This window comes from Choloepus didactylus, chromosome 3 (genome assembly GCF_015220235.1).
Source record: "Choloepus didactylus isolate mChoDid1 chromosome 3, mChoDid1.pri, whole genome shotgun sequence".
Lineage (NCBI taxonomy): Eukaryota > Metazoa > Chordata > Mammalia > Pilosa > Megalonychidae > Choloepus > Choloepus didactylus.
In genome coordinates this window covers 143616587-143633923 of record NC_051309.1, presented here as the reverse complement: position 1 = coordinate 143633923, position 17337 = coordinate 143616587, and the positions used below count along the sequence as shown (strand labels likewise).

At 31.6% G+C, this 17337-nt stretch overlaps 1 pseudogene; it reads right to left on the bottom strand.

Moving 5' to 3' along the window:
* Window positions 1–10216: 10216 nt before the first annotated feature.
* On the bottom strand, window positions 10217–11946 carry LOC119529021 (annotated as a pseudogene).
* Window positions 11947–17337: the final 5391 nt, after the last annotated feature.

Genomic DNA, 17337 nt, shown 5'->3' with positions numbered 1-17337 from the left:
AATTTTTTTTAGTCTCAGAAACATAAGCTAATAAATTTCCCTTGTTTAATTCAACCCATTTCATGATAATTGCTTGAGCAGCCATTAACATAAATAAAAGAGAATCAATAAAAACAAAACTGGTTCCTTGAAATGATCAATAAAATTTAAAAACCTGTAGCTAGAATGACAAAGAAAAAAAGAGAAAGGAACCAAATAACTAAAATCAGGAATTAAAAGGGGAACATTACTACAGACCCCAAGAAATAAAAAGGAGTATGAGGATATTATGAACAACTGTATGACAATAAGTTGGATAACTTAGATGAAATGGACAAATTCCTAGAAACCCACAAGCTATCTACACTGACTCAAGAAGACATAGACTATCACAGTAAACCAATAACTAGTAAAAAGATTGAATCAGTAGACAACCTCCCAATAAATAAAAGAACTACATTATGATGAAGTGGGGTTCATCTCAGGTATGCAAAAGTGGTTCAACACTATGGTACTGTAACACATAACAGCTTTGGAAATTTCTTATATAAACACTTGTTAAATCATACTTGGAAAGATGTTACCTTTTTGTATATATGCTGTAATTCACAATGGGGAAAATGACTGCAACTGTGGAACTGTGACCTAAAATAGTCTTTGAAATTTGCTCTCTAACTGCTTGTTAAATTGCACTTGGAGAGTTATCACTTGTATGTTATATTCTACAATAAAAAAGTATGAAAAAAAGAATATGTTGCTTAACTTCCAAAAAAAAAAAGAGTGGTTCAACATAAGAAAATCAAGAATTGTAATACACTACATCACCAGAAATTTTTTTTTTTAAAGTTATCATTTCAAGTGACGCAGAGAAGGCATATAACAAAATTCAGCCTCCTTCTTGATAAAAACACTTAGAAAAATAGGAATAGAAGTAAACTACCTCAACATAAGGGACATCTATTTAAAACCCACAGCCAACAGCAAACTCAATTGTGAAAGACTGACAGCTTTCCTTCTAAGCTCAGGAAAAAGACAAGGATGCCCATTGTCACCATTGCTATTCAACACTGTACTGGAAGTTCTAGGTAGAATGATTAGACAAAAGAAAAATAACAGCCATCAAAATTGGAAAGGAAGAAGTAAAATTTTCTCTATTTGTAGATAACATGATCCTATTACAGGTAATCCTGAACAATCTACACCAAAGCTATTGGAACTAATAAATTGTTTCAGCAAAGTGGCAGGGTTCAGGATCAGCATGCAAAATTCAGTAGTGTTTCTATACACTAGTAATGAATGATCTGAAGAAGAAATCAGGAAAAAGATTCCATTAACAATAGCAACTAAAAGAATGAAATATATAGGAAGAAATTTGAGGATGTAAAGTACTTGCTTACAGAAAAGAAAAAGATATTGCTGAAAGAAATAAAAATGACCTAAATAAATGGAAACACATTCCATGTTCATGGATTGGAAGGCTAAGTATTGTTAAATTGTCAATTCTACCTAAACAATTTACAGATTCAAAACAATCCCAATAAAAATTCCAACAAATTCTTTGCATAAATGAAAAAGCCAATCATAAAATTTGTACAGAAAGTAAAGGGCCCTTAATAACAAATCCATCTTGAAAAATAAGAATGAAGTCGAAGGCCTCCCACTTCCCCATCTTAAAATCCATCACAAAGCCACAGTAATCCAAACAGCAGAGTACCGACAAAAAGACATATAAACCAGTGTAATCAAACTGAGAGTTCAGAAATCATCCCTGATGTTTATGGCCAAAAGATTTTTGAAAATGGTGCCATGCTCACTGTATGAGGAAAGAAAATTCTCATCAACAAATGGTGCTGGGGAAACTGGATGTCCATGTGCAAAAGAATGAATGTACACCTGACCCTCACAGCATATAAAATATCAACTCAAAATAGATCATAGAACCAAAACTATGAAATTCCCAGAAGAAAACATAGGAAAGCATCTTCAGGACTTTGTATTAGTCAATGCTTTCCTAGACTTTACAAGCAAAGCACAAGTAACAAAAGAAAATTGTAGATGTATTGGGCCCTCATCAAAATTTAAAACTTTGTTTATCAATGGATATTATAATGAAAGTATACAGACAGAATACTCAATGGGAGAAAATATTTGGGAGCCACATATCTGATAAGGGTTTAACATCCAAAAAAATATACAAAGAAATTCTACAAATCAATAATAAAAACACAGACAACTATTTTTTTTTTAAACGGGCAAAAGGTCTGAATATACATTTCTCCAAAGAAGTTATTCAAAAGGCCAAAATGTTTACCAAAAGATGCAAAATGTCACTAGATATTAGGGAAATGCAAATCAAATCCACAATGTGATACCATCTCACACTATTAAAAAAAATGGAAAATTTTAAGTGTTTGGGAAGATGTGGAGAAATAGGAACACTCATACATTGCTGCTGCTGGGAATATAAAATGGAGAAGTCACTATGGAAGACAATTTTGTGGTTCCTTATAAAGCTAAATACAGAATTACAATATGATCTGGCAATTCTGCCTCTAGATATGTACTCAAAAGATCAGTATGTACCCACTGATATTCATAGCATAATTATTCACAATTGCCAGAAGATGGAAGCAACCCAAGTGTCCATCAACAGATGAATGGATAAATAAAATGTGGTATATACATGTAGTGGAATATTATTCAGCTGTTAAAAGGAGTGAAGTCCTGATACATGTAACAATGTGGATGAAACTTAAAGATATCATGTTAAGTGGTATAAATGAGACTTAAAAGAACAGATATTGTATGATTTCACTGATATGAAATAATTAGAATAAGTAAACTCATAGAGCCAGAATCTAGTATATAGTTTTCCAGGGAATGAGGAGTTAATGCTTAAATTGTACAGAGTTAATGTTTAAATGGTACAGAGTTTCTTTTTGGATTGATTGTAAAGTTTTGGGAATGAATGGTTGTGATGATAGCAGACCACGGTGAATGTAATTAGTAGCACTGAACTATATATGTGAACATGGTTAAAAGGAGAAATTTTAAGTTGTTTATATGTTACTAGAATAAAAATTTTAAAATAACTGGATTGTACAACACAGTGAATCCTATTTTAAATGATGTACTATAGTTAATAGCATAATTTTGACAATGTTCTGTCATGAATTGCAAGAAATGTAGCACAGTAAGATATGGTGTTAGTAATAGGGTAGAATATGGGAACTCTGTATTTTTTGCAGGGATTTTCTGTAAACCTACAACTTCTCTACTTAAAACCAACAAACCAAAAGAATGTCTCAACATTTCAGAAAAGAGCAACAATATTATTAATTTTAGAGAGCTGTGTATTAACATGGTAAATGTGGTCGATAGTGGGAATATTTTGAGTAAAAATGAGTAATACAACCCTTGATGAAAAATTCAGATTAAATAGAATGTAATAAGTCATAAAGTCTATGCATGTCAGTCTATATAGGACAGCTGTATAGCAAAAATGGTTCTCTTCTTTCAATAATGAAAATCATTAGATATTTGCATATTTATTTAGATTTATAATAGTCTTTAAAATAGCTAATCACATTTAGTCTTCACAGCCCACCAATAAGGAAATATCACTTAGTTTATTTTGCATATCAGAGTAATTTGTTTCATGTCACAACATTAGTAAATGGTGTAAACTGATGTACATATCATGTACAAGAATATCTGTCCAATGATGTAAAGTGCAGCCTAAAAACCATACATGAAGTGCTGGCTATGTCCTCTAACTTGGCTCAGTGCTGTGGCACCTGGGGGAAGAGAATGTAAGTTGGAAATCTCTTTTCTTCTCCAGACTCATTCTTCATGTCCATGCAGTTTTCTGTCCTGGGCATTTTTACCACCTGACACCTCACTGTGTTTGACTAACAGGAAGAAAAAGCAGGGAATTTTAGGGAAGTAGGCAAGTGATGTTAGGGTATTTATTTCTCAAGTGTCTCAAAAATGCATTGTTTGAGGCTTGCTGTGTTCCACCTCACAAGATGGCATTGCCACAGAACACTCTCCTCCATCTTTCCATGCCTTCTTCCTCCCTTACCTTTTCAGTCCAAGAGAAAGTTAAGGCCAGGAATACTACAGTTTCTTGTGGTTTCCGATCTTTGTATATAAGATTTTCTTTAATTACCCTAATTTTATTATGCTAATTTTTTCCCTTTTTGGGAACTTCATACATAACATACATCTGTTTCAGCCAGGAGGGGTAGTTTCCTCTTGTATTTGCCCTGAAGTCATATTTTTCTGACTTTTACACATGTACTGTAAATGCTAGTGTCCACTGAGAGTTAAACTTGTGTTTAAACCTGTGTTTTCCCATTCACAATCCAAATGGAACTTGAAAATTTAATTTCTAGTATCACCTCTCCACTGTTCAGCTAAATATATTTAGAATCCATTTGACATATTGGCATCACCCTCTTTCCCATTATGTTAAATCAGACAATATTTTTGGATTTTTAATGATTCTTATCATTCTATTTTTTTTGTTTTTCATTTTCTTTTTCTTTAGATTTTAAGATTCTATAGAATATAACTTTGAAAATTTGTCTCTGATGTTAAATAAGCACATTACCATAAGCCAGCTTAGGTCTACAGACAATGAACTTACATAGACAGGACTATAAGATTTTTAATGTAAAATGATCCTAAAATTTGTTTTAATTGATATGTCAAGTTATTGTTATAAATGCATGTCTACTCTCTAATCACTTAAATGCATTAAAATATAAGTAATATGAAGGCTGCTTTTAAGTCTTACAGCCACTTCCTGAATGTATACAAAGATGATGCTGGACAGTGCTGTGAATATTCTTGAGATATGTTTGTGTTCTTAATAATGAAAGAAACTTTGTGAAAATTGCTATGTTTACAGCTCCAGGTAGTTATGAGAATGGATTTACAATCATACATTTTAAACAAAATGCAAGAGCAGTCTAGTGGTTCCATTTTCTCAAAGTATAATTTATGCCTGTGAAAAAAATGGATCTGAACCATGAAAGCAATATTTCCCCTGTACATAATGTTTTCTTATCTACAGTATTTATATTTTGCAGAAAATGTGTAATAGGTATGATAAATGCACACAAATGAAACCAAAATATCATGCATGTTATTAATCTATGAACTCAAAGCCAAAAAATTGGGGATTATTTCCTTAATAAAAGAAAAAAAGAAGCATATCATTGATTTTTTTCCACTGGAAAATTAATTGTATTCTAATGCCAAAAGTGTCAGGTTTATCACAGTAAAACATAGCTTTTGTTTTTCATGGCCATCTAAATAAAATTCCTTATAAATTACCAAAATGCTTTCCCCTGCCCAAGAGCTATCACTTCCATCTTCTACTGATTGAATTTCAAATTGTTCACACTTAGCTTAGCCAGATGCTGAGCAACTCGAGCAACTCAACCATCTGGACCTGATGAAAAATTGACAAAAAGAGGTGATATGTTATAATTTAAATGAGAGCAACATGACTGTTAAGTTTTCCCATTTGGACATTTCTTCTCTAAAATATACTCCAACATACATTTTAAAATAAAAAAATGAAATTAAATTAAGGCAAAATATACTATAAAATGCATTGTTTAACTCTGAGAAGTATAAAAATGAAATATACATTTTATGGTTACTGGGAAGAAACAGAAAAGCATCTGCTCCTTTTACTAGAGTCTTAATTTTAAAAAGTTAGCTATAAAATAAGGTTGAAAACGGTGAGAATTCTTTGTCTAACAGTATGACATTATAAGAAATCTGGCCAAATATTCCACCTAAGACAGCAAAAAAATTCTATACAAGATATTAAAATACATATTTCAAAATGTATTTATGATCTGAATGTTTGATAAAATCAAATATTAATCAAAAGTGAGAACTCAGAGATGAAATGAGAAAGTTAAGCCATTTTTCACCTGATTATGTTGACTTTTCGATTAGGTTGCCATAAACCTGTGCTCTGAAAAGACTGCAGAAATATTTCCAAGAAATATGAGTCCACAGTCAAAAATGTAAGTGTGAGCTAGCATAAACAATAAGAAGGAAAACTAAAACTGCAAAGATAGTAGGTCTCAGAAACATTAGACACAAAATATTGAGTACATTTAATGAGAAATGAAATAAAAGACAATGAAATCAAAGCAAGAAACTAGTAAAGTTGCCTAAAAGTGTTTAGAAAAACTAGCCAAACCGAACATAAATAAATTAGAACTATATAGCAGAAATTAAAAACTCAATGATTCTATTAGTAGAGGTAAGACACACTGAATATATTGTTGAATATAAAGTGGAAGTAATTATCCAAAATGCAGCTCAGGGGGCAAAAAGATAAAAAAATATCAAAGTAATGTTAAAATACATGTTGTTTTAGAGTGAGAAAAGATTCAAACATTTAGTAAGAATTTCAAGAAAGAGGAAAGAGAACAGAGAAAGATATGAAGATAGTGACCCAGAATTTCTAAAACTCATAAAAGAGAACAAACCAAAGAAGCTCAAGCAATCCCAAATGAGATAAATAAAAGGTAACTACTCTTAGACATATCATAGTGAATCTGCATATATCAAGGCCAATAGAATCACTTAAAAGTGGCTTGATGAAAAGAAAAGATTGCCCTCAAAGCATTACAATTAAACTGACATCTAAATTCTCAATAGCAAAAATGGAAGCCAGAAAAATCTGGAATACTATCATGAATATTCTGAGAGAAAACAATTGTGAATCCTACTGAAAATAACTTTTATGAAAGAGAAAAATAGATACTGAGGCAAACAAAAGCTGAGAATTTGCTGCAAATTGACCCTCTTCATATGAAATTACATAGGGTGTACTTCTGGCAGAAGGAAAATGATCCTAGAGAGAGATCTATGATGCAATGAGGAATAGAAAGCAAAGAACATGATATAAAAGTTAGTAAATTAAAACAAGCATAAACTGTACAAGTCAACATTAAATATTTCTGTGGTAATTAAAAATGTAAAAGTGTAATAATGGATGATGATAGCATAAAATTTGTGACAAGTTTGGCCAAATATACACTATGTTAAGTATTATTTGTGAGAAGAGTAATGATAACAACTGATTTAAATGCATGAATATTAAAAATTTGGGGGAATTTAAATAGAAAAAATATATAATTTTAAATGGGTAGAAAGGATAATAGAATTATAACAATCACAAAGGGGAAAGAAAACAGGAAACAGAAATATTAGGAAAAATGTAAGAGCAGACTAAAATGTTAAAAAAATAAATACATGTAAATCAACAATCACAATAAATACAAATGGACAAAGTGATTTAGCTGAGAGTCATAAGGTTTATCAGAACAGGCTCTTCCAAAGATTACCTAACTATATGCTGCCCAAAAGTGACATATCTAAAACACAGCAAACAGAGGTGGAAAGTGCAATGATGAACAAAGAATTAGCTAAAACTGACCAAAACAAAGTTGACAGAGGGATATTATTATGAGTCAAATAGACTAAAAAGCAATGAAAATCACTGCCAAATTCAAATTTGGGGGACAAATTCAACAGGAAAATGAGTAATTTTTTCTTGTAATTATATAAAAAATAATTTTCAATATATTATCTATCTCTCCATCTATATATCATCTAAAATATATTTGTGTATATATTTATATATATATATAGTGCAAACATTGACAAATTAAAAGAATAAAGAGGCAAATTAGTAATTGAATAAAGAAGGCAAAATAAGGTGTAGATCATTTTTACAAACTGCAGTTAATAAACATATTTACAGTACTAAAATCAATGACTGAGAGCTCTGCATTTTTTAAAAAATAATGAATCATTACATTTTAAAAGATTGATATTAGAAAGAATATATTTCTTTTACCATAATTCAATTAAATAAAAAATAAAACAAGATAAAATTATATTTATATGTATTAATAATTAAGTATCACTTTAAATGAGTTATTTCTGAAGACAAATTTTAATGGAAATTATACATGTAAACATAAAATGATGAAAATATTAAATAGCAAATTAACTTGTAACTAAAGAATAAATTAGATGAGATTATAAAATATAAATGTCTATAATAAAATGAAAAGCCTGGAAAAGTGTTAGATACATACCCAAATTAAAAGGAATAACCTAATAGAGCGAGACAGTAACATAAATGAAAAACAAATTATAAAATAATGTATTAGTGAAATACTAAATACTAATATTTAGAAGATAATTTAGAAGGTGGTGTTTTGAGAGGACTTATATAAAACTGGCAAAGTACTACTATTGGGAAAAAAGAGACAATGGAAATATATACCATGTTAGGCATTCCCTTTGTTTGTAAAAATGAAAATTTTAATGTGAAATACACTTTGCCAATTTGAAAAGCTCAAACAAATAGAATTTCTAAATCAGTATTTATTTGTAAAACTCAAAAAGAAATGGAAAATCTGATTAATCTTATACTCTAGAAACAACAAGTACATGGTTAAAATGTTCCAAAATAAAACACCAAGCCCAGATATTTTTTAACAAAGTAAAAAGTAATTCTGTTTCCCATATTCCATTCCAGAATATAGAAAATAGGAAACACTCTCCAAAATTGCTATTGGATTAAAACATTCTATACACTAAAACCTAAAAGGAAAATATATTAAATGTTTTTAGGTAAACCTTACTTATCAATATAAATGCAAAAGATTCTAAACAATTTAACTAAATCCAGTGAAACTTAAGTAAAAGTCAGTATATCAGGATCAAATCATATTTACTCTTGGATTGTAATTTTGGTTTAGCATGAGAAAAAATAAGGCATGTCACCATATTAACAGTCATATCATTTCCATAGTTGAAGATGTATTTAAAAATTCAGCATTCCTCTATGCTTAAAAACTTTTAGAAATGAATGAAAACAACTGGGAACAATGGAGAACCTTCTTAATTTCAAAATGAAGTTTTCTATAAAAATCTACAAAATGTCATATGTAGGGGTGGAATAATGACAGCATTATTTTTAAGAATGTACACTATGTACCACTTTTAGGGTCCTCTCACTCATCATTTTTGTGCAGTGAAGAGTTGGTTAACATGATAGGATACAAGTAAACATTAAAATGAAAAGTTAACTATTCACTTGGTCACTTTGCTCCCCTATTGTATCTAGCTGATTTCACAATTTAATTATAATACTTATTTAGCCACTAAGTGCTGCTTCTGGCATCCACACAACAATGCTCCCTGACTAAAGACAAACCCCAAATCACATATTCCTGTTGAGCAACCCAAAGTGTGTGAATGGTCTCTGACAAAAATATGCAAAATTGCAAGAATTTGGGCTCATAAGTGATAAATTAAATGGGCATACATCCCACCATGGATTCAGATATCTACCTACATCTGAAGTCACTCTAGACTCACTCTCCCTAAGAACATTCATTCAATCCCATGGCTCTTTCACTACTCTCTTTACTCTTATCACTCACACAGTCCTAACTTTTATATTCAAACATCACCTACACAGTCTCTTGTGCTCCTCAAAATCACCTTTAAACTTTGCTTCATATCGTTTGTTTCCACATTTGAACTTTACCTTCTTGAATTAAATCACTATCTCTATTGTTTCTCCAAGTCACATACCTGATAATCATTATATATATTTCCCCAATTCCAATCATCCATAGGCATGCCAGTTATACCCAAGGCAGCCTTGGGCTGATTCAGTACTTTCCACCTCTTGAACTAGTCTCTCTGCTATTGCAATTAAGGTATTCCTGCAAAAATAGAAAATGGAATATTATTCCTTCTGGAAATTGTTCTTACTTTTCCAAAATAATAAAGAAAAGAAATTTATATTATTAACATATCATTCAAAGCCTTAGAGGAATTTATACAGGCATACCTTGGAGATACTGCAGGTTAGGTTCAAGACCACCACAATAAAGCAAATAACACAATAAAGTGAGCCATATGATTATTTTTTTGGTTTCCCAGTGCATATAAATTGATGTTTACACTATACTGCAGGTTAGGTTCAAGGTCACCACAATAAAGCACAATAAACTGAGTCATATGATTTTTTTTTTTTTTTGGTTTCCCAGTGCATGTAAAACTGATGTTTACACTCTACTGCAGTCTATTAATTGTGCAATAGCTTTGTGTTTAAAAAAATATGTACAGACTTCAATTAAAATACTTTATTGCTAAAAAAAATTGCACCTGAGCCTTCAGCAAGTCACAATCTTTTTGCTGGTGGATGATCTTGACTCGATGTTGATGCCTTTTGACTGATCAGGGTGGTAGTGGTAAAAATTGGGGAGGCTGTGACAATTTCTTAAAATAAGACAATGAAGTCTCCCACATTGATTAACCATTCCTTTCGTGAAAGCTTATTCTCTAGCATCCTAAGCTGGTTGATAGTATTTTACCCAGATCGTCTTTTAAAATTTGAGTCACCCTAAAAGCCTGCCACTGCTTTATCAATTTAGTTTATCTAATATTCTAAATACTTTGTTGTCATTTCAATAATGTTCACAGCCACTACACCAGGAGTAGATTCCATCTCAGGAAACCACTTTCTTTGCTCATCTATAAGAAGCAATCCTCATCTACTAAAGTTCTCTCATGAGATTGCAGAAATTCAATCACATCCTCAGGCTCCACTTCTAATTCTAGTTCTCTTGCTATTTCCACCAAATCTGCAGTTACTTCCTCCACCGAAGTCTTGAACTCTTCAAAGTCATCCATGAGGGTTGGAATCAATGTCTTCCAAACTGTTAATATTGATATTTTGACCTCCTCCCAAGAATCATGACTGTTCTTAATGACATCTAGAATGTTGAATCCTTTCCAGAAGGTTTCCTATTGACTTTGCCCAGATCCATCAAAGGAATCACTATCTCTGGCAGTGATAGCCTTATGAAATGCACTTCTTAAATAATAAAACTTGAAAGTCAAAATTACTCCTTGATACATGAGCTGCAGAATGGGTGCTGTGGTAGCAGGCATAAAACATTAATCTCATTGTAAATCTCCATCAGAGCTCTTGGATGACCAAGTGCATTGTCAATGAACAGTAATATTTTGAAAGGAATCTTTTTTTCTGAGTGGTAATTTTCAACAGTGGGATTAAAATTCAGTAAAACATGTTGTAAACAGACATGCCATCATCCATGCTTTGTTGTTCCATTTTTAGAGCACAAGCAGAGTAGATTTAGCATAATTCCTAAGGATCTTAGGCTTTTCAGAATGGCAAATGAGCATTGGCTTCAATTTAAAGTCACCAACAGCATTTGTCCCTAACAAAGGAGTCAGCCTGCACGTTGCTGCTTTGAAGTCCTGCACTGATCGCCCCTCTAGCTATGAAAGTCCTCAATAGCATCTTTTCCGAATATGAGGCTGTTCATCTACGTTGAAAATCTGTCTTTTTTGTAACCATCCTCATCAATTATCTTAGCTAGCTATTCTTAATATCTTAGTGTAGCTTATACATCAGTACTTAATTGCTTCACCTTGAACTTTAGTTATAGAGATGACTTCTTTCCTTAAATCTCAGGAACCCACCTCTACTTACTTCAATCATTTCTTCTGCTACTTCCTCACTTCTCTCAGCCTTCAGAGAATTGCAGAGTTGGGGACTTCCTCTGGATTAGGCTTTAGCTTAAGAGAATGTTGTGGCTGGTTTGATCTTCTATATAGACCACTGAAACTTTTTCCCTATCAGCAATCAGGCTGTTTTGTTTTCTTATTATTCGTGTTTCATTGGAGTCACACTTTTAATTTCTTTCAAGAACTTTTCCCTTGCATCCATAACTTGGGTATTCTGGCCCAGAGACCTAGACTTCAGCCTACCTTGGCTTTCAAAATGTCCTCCTCACTAAGTTCATTCATTTCTAGCTTTTAATTTAATGTGAGAGAGGTGTGGCCCTTCCATTCCTGTGAACAGTTAGAGGCCATTGTAGGGTTATTAAATTACCTAATATCAATATTGTTACATCTTAGGGAGGAGAGGCCTGAGGAGAGGGAGAGAGATGGGGGAATGGCTGATTAGTGGGGCAGTCAAAATGCACACATCATTTACTCATCAAGTTTGCCATCTTATATAAGCATGGTTTATGGTGCCCCAAAACAATTAGAATAGTAACAACAAAGATCACAGATCAGAGATAACCATAACAGATATAATAATGAAAATGCTTGAAATACAGTGAGAATTACCAAAACCTGGCACAGAGACAAGAAGTGTGTCTAATGCTGCTAGAAAAATGGTTTCATATATTGCCCAGTGTAGGGTTGCCAGAAACCTTTAAATCTGTAAACAATGCAATATCAACAAAGCACAATAAAGCAAAGTTCAATAAAATGACGTATGTCGGTACTTTATTTTGAGCTGTATTGCCCAATTGCATTCTGTTTGTCAGAAAATCCTTGATTATGCTGGACTTGCCTGTGCATTTACATTTTTTTCTCTCTACCTAAAATGGATCTTTTTAACTTTCATGTTCATTGATTTTCCAGTGCAAAACAAGATTTGCTTCTGTGAAACTTTGTTGTATTTTTCCAGACAAAAATGTGGTCTCCTTTCCTCATGTTCTCAGTGCAAACTGAACATAATTTTATTGTAACAATTATAACATTTTGCATCATTTAGTTATAGACATGCATTCCTTCTCTAATTTCCTTAAGATCATGTATCATACCTTTTTATTTTTGCATCCTGTTCTATAGATTATGACTATATTAAAATGATTAATCAATAATATATTAAATAAAGTAATAAAAATATATTTTGACACATTGTGTGCCAACTTTTACATTAGAAAGCTCCAAGATTATACTTTTTGGAGGGAATTTGCTATTCATATAAAATTTTGTTCTCCTTACAACTAATTTCCCTTTTTTCATTGTTTGTAAGAAATGTGTGCATTTTCTTATTTCTAGAATGGAAAAGTGTAAAATACAATGCTACCATATATATATAGCAAAGTGATTCATTTTTAAGGTTAATGGCTTCCTATATATTTTTATTTGAATATAAATTATTAGCTGTTTAAGCATTAAAGACTTCTTTCATCATTTCATATTTTAATGAAACCTAATAATTATGAACAAGATACTTGTTTTTTTCTTTGTATTCCTTCATTCTAACTTTATAAATCAAGAAATATTCAACTCAGAGCATACCTATCATAACTGATGGGCAGTTCAAATAGAACTACATAAAATGAATACTCTTGCAGTCATAAGTAGTCTTTATAATACAAATCAATTTGTTATTCAGTCAAAGCACCACAATAAAAGAGGCAAAAAGGAGGGAAAGTCTTCATTTATTTTAAACACTAAAAAAAAATTACTTTCTAAAGGTCACATCAATGGAGAGTGCTACATTAATTATGATATTTTTCTGATATGGCATTTATGCTCTAAAAACTTAGCTAATACTTCTGTAATTTGCTAGAAATGCTCTTTCACTTTCTTAGCCCTGCAGTAAATTATTAAAATGGATCTTTAAAACTCAGCTTTGCTTAGATATACATAGCTTCAAAATATAAATCAGAAATAAAAGTAGATATGCACATTATAAGGCTAACTCAGATTCAGAATACTGTGAACAAGACATAGTTCAAGGAACATTCATTATTTTGTTCACAAAAGTTCATTTTTGTTATTTTGGCCGCAAATTTAACAAACTAATTATCTTTCCTCTAAAACTGTACTAAATTAGCGTTTTATTTAACCCATTTTATATTAGGAGAGAGAAAGAAGATAAGTAAGAAGTCTTTTTCTTTTTTTGAAGTTTGAATGTGAAATCCACTAGCTACTGTTTTTTCTAATTTAATGGATTATATAAAAATTAATTGTTAAATAATAATTTAAACCAATAATCTATTATAATTATTTAGGTGTCTCTTATTTCTTAATAGCAATAAACTATTTTTTAAGTCTCCTTATATTAGGAAAAAGCTTAGAATAAATTATAGACAGATACATATTTATTACTAAATATTGCATAAAATGTAGACTACCTATATTAGTCCAGAAGAACCCCATTTACGCTCAGAGTTCTGCTTAACAATTTTCAACATTTTTTTTCTTGCTTGGTTTATCATTAATGCACAGCAGTAACATTAGGAACATTATCAAAAGTCAAAAACTCTTTTAGAGGGAGCTAACCTGAGCTGAAGAATTTCATTTTGCAGCATTTTGTAAAGCACACATGAAATTAATTGCTTTTCTGTGTGCACAGTACTAAGAGGAATCTAGTGTTGGCATTATAGTCTGTAATCTTAACACAACAATGAATTTTGCATGAAATTTGATGGCATTTCTGTCTCCCAAATGCTGTAACTATTAGTTTTGCTGCCAGTTGGATATGTTTGTTTCCTCATTTGGACTTTCATAGTAGTCTTGACTCTAGCTTTATATTCTTACTGTATCTCTTAATGTAATCATAATCTGCTACACAGAATGCAAAACTTTTGCAGTGATTACTAGTTAATTTAGATGTAAAAAGTAGTGGTGGCCAGAGTGGCTAATGTTTGACTATGGAGAATGAGGAGGTTAATTAGGAAGAGAGAGAGAAGGGGAGAGAGAGAGAGAGAGAGAGAGAGAGAGAGAGAGAGAGAGAGAGAGAGAGAGAATGAGAGATAAGGAAGTTTCAGTGAAAATCTCAAAAGGGAGATGTTTTAGCATCCTTGCCTGCTCAAGCATATACCATGCAATAGGTTGGCATAAACAATGGGAATTTCTTAGCTTACAGTTTTGAGGCTGTGAAAATATCCAAATCAAGACATCACCAAGGTGCTGCTTTCTTCCTGAAGCTGACATTCTGGGACTGGCTGCCAGAGATGCTTGTTCCTGGGATCCTTTGTCATATGGCAATGCATATGGTGGCCTCTCCTGGCCTCTCCTCTCTCTTCTGGGTTCCAATGATCTTAGCTCTTTCTTCCTGTGGCTTTATCTCTCTGTTTGGATTTCATGTTGCTTATAAAGGACTCAAGTAATAGGTTTGGGACCCATCATGATCAAATTGGGCCACACCTTAACTGAAGTAACCTCACCAAAATGTCCTACATAAAATGGATTCATGCTTATAGGAATAGATTAAGGTTAAGAACTTGTTTTTTGTTTATTTTATTTTGTTTTGTTTTTTTTTTGGGGGGGGGTACATGGCTACAACCACCACAGGAGGGAAAAATTGCCTCATTAAAACATAAAAAATATAACTAGCCACTATTTATTCAGGACTACCATTTCATGCTGGCATGTGTGTGCGTATGTGTGTACATGTGTGTAGGTTTTTATGCAAAGCAGTTTACTTTCATATTTTTCTCCATGCTTTTTGACAATGAGTATATATTTTTAGGCACTCATATATCTTACAAGGTTTCTAAAATTTATTTACAGTGGATATTTAGATAAGAATTAATATTGATATCACTGAAATATTTTCTTTCTAAAATCTTTCTAGGATTTCATATTACCCAAGCCAAAAACATTCAGATGGTAGCAACAGGTAATCAAACACCTTTAAAAAAGGAAACAGATTTGTGATTTTTATACTGACTTACTATATCTATTCATTCAGTCAGTTACGTTGGAAAATTGCTAAATTCTCTGCTAATGTCTTTGTTTTTAAGCAGGCTACATATTTTCAAAACAATTTCTTCAAATTTTTCAGGATGAACAAATAGTCATCTATGTACAGGAATAAATGTAAAGGAAATATGTGCTTGAGCCAGTGAAGGTTTTACTCTTCAGGGAGTTTATTGGCATTACACAGGTGCACATTTAGTAAAATTTTATTTAAGTTACATATTTTGAATTTTACCAAACTCTACATTTGAGCATAGCATTCTACTTTGTCATCACTTTTTTTTTTTCCTAAATTGATCCTTGGAAAGTTATTTTGAAAATATTTCCATATAAATTGAACTTTTAGGAAACCTTGATAAAAAGAATCAGAGAAACTCCAAAGGTGAAAAATGTAGTGTAATAGTATACATTATTTTTGTTTGTTTGTTTGTCTTTATGTTTTCATACAACAATGTACAGCAACTGTTTAAAATATGCTTGTTATTATTCTGAAACAAAACAGACAAATATGTTGTCCTGTCCCAATTGAGTTTGCATCCAATGCTGATTATTTCTTTATACACATAAATGACATTCAATAGAATGGTTTGGCAATTAATGTTCCTAATAGTCTATTAAAGTCTTAGTCATTCACAAAAATTACATGTAAAGTCATAATAATTTAAAGAGGAGAATTAACAAAAATTCTTTATTCTCCTATTATTTCTAGGTCTAAAATTTGTGCCAAAAACCTTAGATTTTAAAATAGAAGTAACAATAAAATAGAAGAGGTATTCCTTCACTGAAACTTGATCAAGAATCACTTTATCTTGGCATTTTTAAGAATTAACAAGAACAAACACTGGCATTTAGACCTGTCCCTGGGATGTAAAACAGCTTACAAAATACTGGGCTGGATTCTGTAGAACCTACTTTTTAAAAAAATTGCTTTTAGAATTCTTTACATATTGATGCTGGGAGTCAGGAACTCATGCTACAAATTATCTCTATTGAATTAAATTAAATTAAATTATTCTTCAGGCATGGTCTTTTTGATGATTAACTTTATGTGTCAACTTGGTTAGCTCATGGTGTCCAGTTGTTTGATCAAAGTGTTTTGTAGATGTGATTAGCATCTATAGTCAATTTGACTTTAAGTAAAGGAGATTACACTCAATAATGTAGGTGGATCTCAACCAATCAGTCAGGGGCCTTAAATAGAGACCACTGAGTATTCCAAGAAGTAGCAGAAGTCATGCCTTCAACTCTTAATTGAATTTCTAGCCTACTGGCTTCCATTTTGGATTTTAGCCTCTAGACTAAAACATCACTCTTACTAGAATTTCTATATTACCAACCTGTCCTGAAGTTCTCAAACTTGCCAGCCCCCACTATTGCATGAGTCAATTTCTTAAAACAAATTTCTTTGTACATAAATACACACAAATACACATACATACATGTATACATGTATTCTATTGGTTGTGTTTTTCTGGAACACTAAGTGACAGTAATCCACTACACAAACAGCAAATCCAGTCTTTGCTCTGATTGAGAAGTCTTTTAATATGCTTATTTTTCTCTAAAAATCCTTCAAAGTAAATTCTTATCTTTGTATTATTTCTATCCTCAAAATGTTTAAATATCTTTAGCATGTTGTATTTTGAATATTTTTCAAAGATATTCAGAATTATAATTTGCTTATAAATATAGAAATGATTTTTAAATATAGCATTTTGTGTCTTCTTTTGAGCTTGTTTTTAGAAGTTTTGA